The sequence below is a fragment of the Osmerus mordax genome, chromosome 9 (genome assembly GCF_038355195.1).
Source record: "Osmerus mordax isolate fOsmMor3 chromosome 9, fOsmMor3.pri, whole genome shotgun sequence".
In the NCBI taxonomy this organism is placed as follows: Eukaryota; Metazoa; Chordata; class Actinopteri; order Osmeriformes; family Osmeridae; genus Osmerus; species Osmerus mordax.
Genome location: NC_090058.1, coordinates 4575320 through 4581024, shown reverse-complemented (window position 1 = coordinate 4581024; position 5705 = coordinate 4575320).

Genomic DNA, 5705 nt, shown 5'->3' with positions numbered 1-5705 from the left:
TTTTGTGTTATAAGTGGTATGCGTGTAATCCGAGCCCTGCTCCCTCCCCTCTCATCCCAGGCAGTAATGGCGACTGATGCATCCTGCTCTCACTCACTCTCTCTCTCTCCAGTAACTTTTCCATTAGCAGTGCTAGGTGCGCGGGCCCGACGCGCGTGCATGGTTGCTATGGAATTGTGTGAATGAATACTTTCTGGGATTTTTGTATGCCTCACTAGTTCAGTGATTCAGCTGTGATGTGGTTATGATGATAATGAGGTGGAGAAAGAATAGGACAACAAACGTTTAAAATATCTCAACACGATAGCCTATCGTGGCCGGTGGTACAAGCTGGTGAACGTCATCATCATCACAATGTTGAAAGCATTTAATACATATTACTGTAAAATGCCAAGGGACGTTTCAGGCTATTTTCACAAGCAAATACACAACCATTGCACTGGAACTGTAAAAGGTTTATTTCTACTTAATATGCATTGCTCTATGAATCACTACTCTGAGACTGCAAAGCTATAAATTTGGAGCACCATTCAGCCTCATATGTGATGTTGCAGAGACAGAAAGACAGACAGACAGACAGACAGGCAGACAGAAATGCAAACAGACAGACAGACAGACAGACAGGCAGGCAGGTAGGCAGACAAATGGGATATTAGGTTCTCTAAACCGTGTTTTGTTTGGTTTGTGGTGTTCACATTGATCAGTTGATAGACTTCATTTAGTTGTTTTTCACGTAGTGTTGCTCTGGGGCAAAACCTTTTTTCATTATTTTGATGTACCCAAGGGCCTTTACTTTCACTCAACGGGTGGATTTTAAGAAGATTTGCCAAACCTTGTTGGCTAAGCCCTAGAATTCAGCTTGATTTGTGGAAGGGGGAGGGATATAGGACTCACATCTTACCCTCTGTCAGCAATTTATTATTTCCAAATAGCTGTCCCCCTGTTTTACAGAAATAAACCTTTGATTCTTCATTTGTGCTCCTTCCACACCCAGTGTACCATGCATAGTGGACCTGTTAACACAGTGTCATCTCAACATGTCTCTACAGCTACCTGTTTAAGTGTATACGCAGTATACCTGTAACAACTAACCGTATAATAATGGATTGTCGTGTTGCATTGTATCACAGGAAACGTGTCATAACGGCTGGAAAAAAATTAAATGACTAAACATTATTTTACCTCAGTAATTAGAGACGCAGCGTATGCGCACAGAGCTGCCATTCTCTTCTGTGTGTCAGGTGAAGCTTGTGCATGGACCTGAGTGTTATAGCTGCGTATGTGCAGAGGCTCTATTGTCTGGTCCGTTTCTGGGTGTGGGTTCAGACTGGGCTCAGCTGTCCCTCTGTGATTGTTGGGAAAACAAAACACCAGGGAATACGGTAGCAGGAAGCCCGGGCCAGCCTCTGCTGTATTTATATCCAGTCCAGATCAGATGTAGCATGTACACGTTAGCCTGAGTTTTGTGGTGAAAGGCTTGGATGTTCTTTTCTTCTCTGTGAATGAGAAAAAGAGAGGAGGGTAGAGAAGATGAAAGGAAGGAGCAGCAGAGAGAGAAAAAGGAGAGAGAGAGAGAGAGAGAGAGAGAGAGAGAGAGAGAGAGAGAGGTGGAAAAAAAGAGTGTGGGAGTTTTGACTGAGGATCCCTGTCTACCAGGTTGGCACTCTGCCATCTGTCAATACGAACAGGAACAAGGAGCTTGAACCAGGCCTGTTACCAACCCACCAGCTCTCAGAGTCAAAGGGGTTGGGGCCTCTCTCAGAACATTGCTCCCCTCATGTCAGAAGGTCAATCAATACAACATTCTTGTTGTTACTAGTGATGTAGGCTCGTACAAGAGAAGGAGGATGACTTTACATTTTACATTTAGTCATTTAGCAGACGCTCTTATCCAGAGGGACTTACAGTAAGTACAGGGACATTCCCCCGAGACTTTCATCCCTTAAGTAATAAAAAATAACTTTCCTATTCATTAATATAATTCTCTCTGCCTGAGTAATAACACTGTAATTCATTTGACAGTTCACTGCATTGATATTAATATTAATTCAATGAAGACACATGAAATAAGTACTGATTCCAAAGACTCAAACTCTGTTTTTAATGAGTTCCAAAGAAGATGGAGAGTGAGGTCATTCTGTGCTATTCAAAGGTGTAAATGTTGCCCGCAAGAACCTGAAAATAACCAAGACAGTCCCAACAGCAGACACGCAGACTGAACTCACTGTTCTCACTGCTTATTGGTGTTTCTGCATCTCTCTCACTCTCTCTCCATCTCTCTCTCTGTCTCTCTCTTTCTCTCTCTATCACTCACTCTCTTTATCACACACTAACACACTTTCTGACACTCTGACTGTCACACACACGCACACACACACATTCCCTTCTCTCTCCGTCTCTGCCACAAGAACATGAAGTGCAGACCAAGCCAAGGTAATAGCACATCTTTCACCTGGGCAAAATCAATAAGCTTTAGCCCTTACAATACAGGGTGGTGTGGAACCATTCCGCTGCTGTAAAAACAAGAATTGGTTTCAACTGAATTGATGCAGTGAATATACAGATCAAATACTACACACAGGTCACTCTGCAGTACAACTGGCCACAGGCGATTGATTAGATGACGAGCCACACCTCCTAGACATTGTTTGACTGTCAAACATCAATAACTAATCAATAGCCATTGTGTTTGATCAGATCCATACTGGACTCACACACACAATGGCGGCTGCACTCTCTCTAGTGTGCAACCATTCAATATCTTACTCTCTCTTCCAATCTCCACTCACCCAGGTAACCTATAACCTGTCTGTGTGTCATAGCGGTCAGACCACATAATGTACAGATGAGGGTCGATAGCAGCATGTCCAGTTACCCCTGCTGTGTTGTAAAAGATGCACAAACACAACACACCATTAGACCATATATACAACAGATATAAAATGTAAATGAAACAGATAAAAGACTGTGTATAAATAAGACATACAATACAATTAAACAAGAAAGATGTATTGTAGATTGCTCTACTTAATCTATGTGTATAATATAAGTCTATATGTATATTGTAGTGATAGAATATGTCTGTACTGTAAGTTGGACAAGCTCCCACTTGCTCTATTATTCTGGCCTTGATCTCATACCCTGGAGCTGTATGCAAAACAACTCCTCTACCACTTCCATACAGAGAGGTTTCTCGGTATGTGTGTTATTTTAGACGGATCAGATATTCATATCATTCTGGTACTCAGCCACTACTATTGAACTAACTTTGGCTGCGCACAGCAACATCACAGTCGTCAAATATGATATGTTTTGGTTCATTGTGCAATAGCTTCTTCACTGTATGTGACTGGATGGAAATTACGTTATAAGACTAAGGATGGATAAAGTAGAGAAGACAAGGATGCGAGGAGAGGAGAAACCGTGGGTTTCAGTGTGAGACAGAACTTCTCTGCAGGGTGTCTGTGTCAGTAGGCTTGAAACAGCTGGCTGACTTAGATACTGTGGAGAGAGAGAGAGAGAGAGAGAGAGAGAGAGAGAGAGAGAGAGAGAGAGAGAGAGAGAGAGAGAGAGAGAAAAACAACCTTTTACATGATGCAGAATTTAAAATGTATGGCGGAATGTATTCCTATGTGCCGATAACACAGAGGTGGTGCAAGTACCCTTATAAGAACCCCTTACAGGCCCAGGTAGCTGGTCATTCTAAGTACAGAGGGAAGGAGGTTCTGCATGAAACTGTGTGCATGATATATATTGAATACCCCTTCACTATCTTTTCTGGTTAGTTAGTCTCTGTTAGACCAGAGTCTAGCTGGGTCTAACATCTGAACCACTTGGAGTGTGCTGGCTCACTGATCTCAAAGAGAACACACATCACCCTTTTCCCAGTTCTGCTTTAATTGGCGACGAGAATAATATCTACATTTACCAATGATAGTACACCATTCCCTGAAAGATAATAAAGAGAACTTTGCCCCCGCAATATGACTTTGCCCCCATAATATAACTGGTCTCGCGTTTACCCGATAATGGATGAGTCAGATACTTGACAACCCTTTGATATTTGGTTGTGCTAAAGGCAGTATTTTATTGTGTGGGAGGAGAACTAACCAGAGGACTGAGGCTACCACAGTAGGTTAATGCCTGTCTGTTTGTGTTGCCTGTCTCATGGGTTTTTCCTCAGTCTGTCGACTGGCTAGCCAGTTTACGAGGGTTAAGAGTTATTGGGGCTATCAGGAAAACCAGATTAGATAAGATTAGCATTGCTATCAAATTAGAAAAGCAAGCGGAAATAGTTGGTTTAGTTACTGTATGTCTGTGCTTGTTAGGGCCAGCTGGGTTTGAGCTAATTGTTGAGTTAGCATGGCTCGCTTTAGAAACCTGTCCAAGTTTCTTGTTTATGTCTTCCAGCTAAGCTTACAGGTGGAAGAATGCAGTGAGGCAAACAGGACTGTCTGTTTCTTACGTCTGAGTCAGGAAGGCCTCGTCAATCTGCCCCCCCCCCCCCCCCCCCCCCCCAGCCGGCTGTTCAAACAAGGAAACTGTTTTACAATGGACTCCCACTTCTGTAATGAATAGAATAGCATTAGACCAGTACAAATAAGTACAAAACCTATACAGCCTTTTCAAAGGGTACAGAAATTAAAATCTGCCCTCTAAATATACTTTATCTTTGTAAGGACATCTGGTCGGCAATATCTATTATATCTTTATGTCTGTCTAAATAACAGTTATGAAGTCCAGCCAGTTGCCTCCGGCAACGGACACGGAGCATCAGTGAACGCTTCATTAGGACTGAGTGACTGCCTCCTCACTGGGGCTCCAACTGACTGACGACAAGCTCATCTCTCCTTCTCTTTATATCTTTCCTTCTCTGTCTTTCTCTCTTTCTCTCTCTATCCATCTATCACTCAGTCTCGTTACCTCATTCTCCCCCGTCTTTCCTGTCTCCCTCTCTCCTTCCGTTGTTATTATCCTGTCTCTGTGTCTCTTTCTTTCTCTCATTCAGCCTTTTATTCAATCCACCAAATCCTTTTTATCCATTTGAGTCAGTGTTATCACCACTCAGAAAAAATGATGTCACTGCAGCATCTGCAGGTTGCGCTGGTCACACAGTTTGCATGTTGGATGTGTGCATGCTCGTGTGTGTAGGAGTGTGTGTGTGTGTGTGTGTGTGCATGCTCGTGTGTGTAGGAGTGTGTGTGTCACGACACAGGCAGAGGCTTGGACAGTCTCATTCGTCCTCTGCAAGGCAGAGGTCACTCTACCTAAACAAACATTGTTACGGTTAATGAATACAGTAATACTGGATGCAAACTAGGTTAACTACAGCACGGTTCGGGTTTTTATGAACGTGAAACGTCATTGTGTGGCCACACTGTATTTACTTTATATTAATGCTGTTGCGGCAACATAAAATACGTAACCTCTCAGGTTAGTTTGGTCTGAGTCTGTTGTCCTTTTGTTTTGGCGAGGAGAAATCCGGAGGTTAACCTTCGCCTGGATGGGTTGGTAGCAGCAGCTTGTTGTCCACTGCAGCTGATGCAGCAGTTGTCGCCTACATCCCTGTAGCAACCTCAGCTTTATTTTTAATTGAACCCTGAGGCAAGTTAACGTCAGTGAGCCTCACCATCCCCTGTGCTGTCCCACAGCTCACTCACACACACACACACACATTCACACACTCATTCACACACACATACATG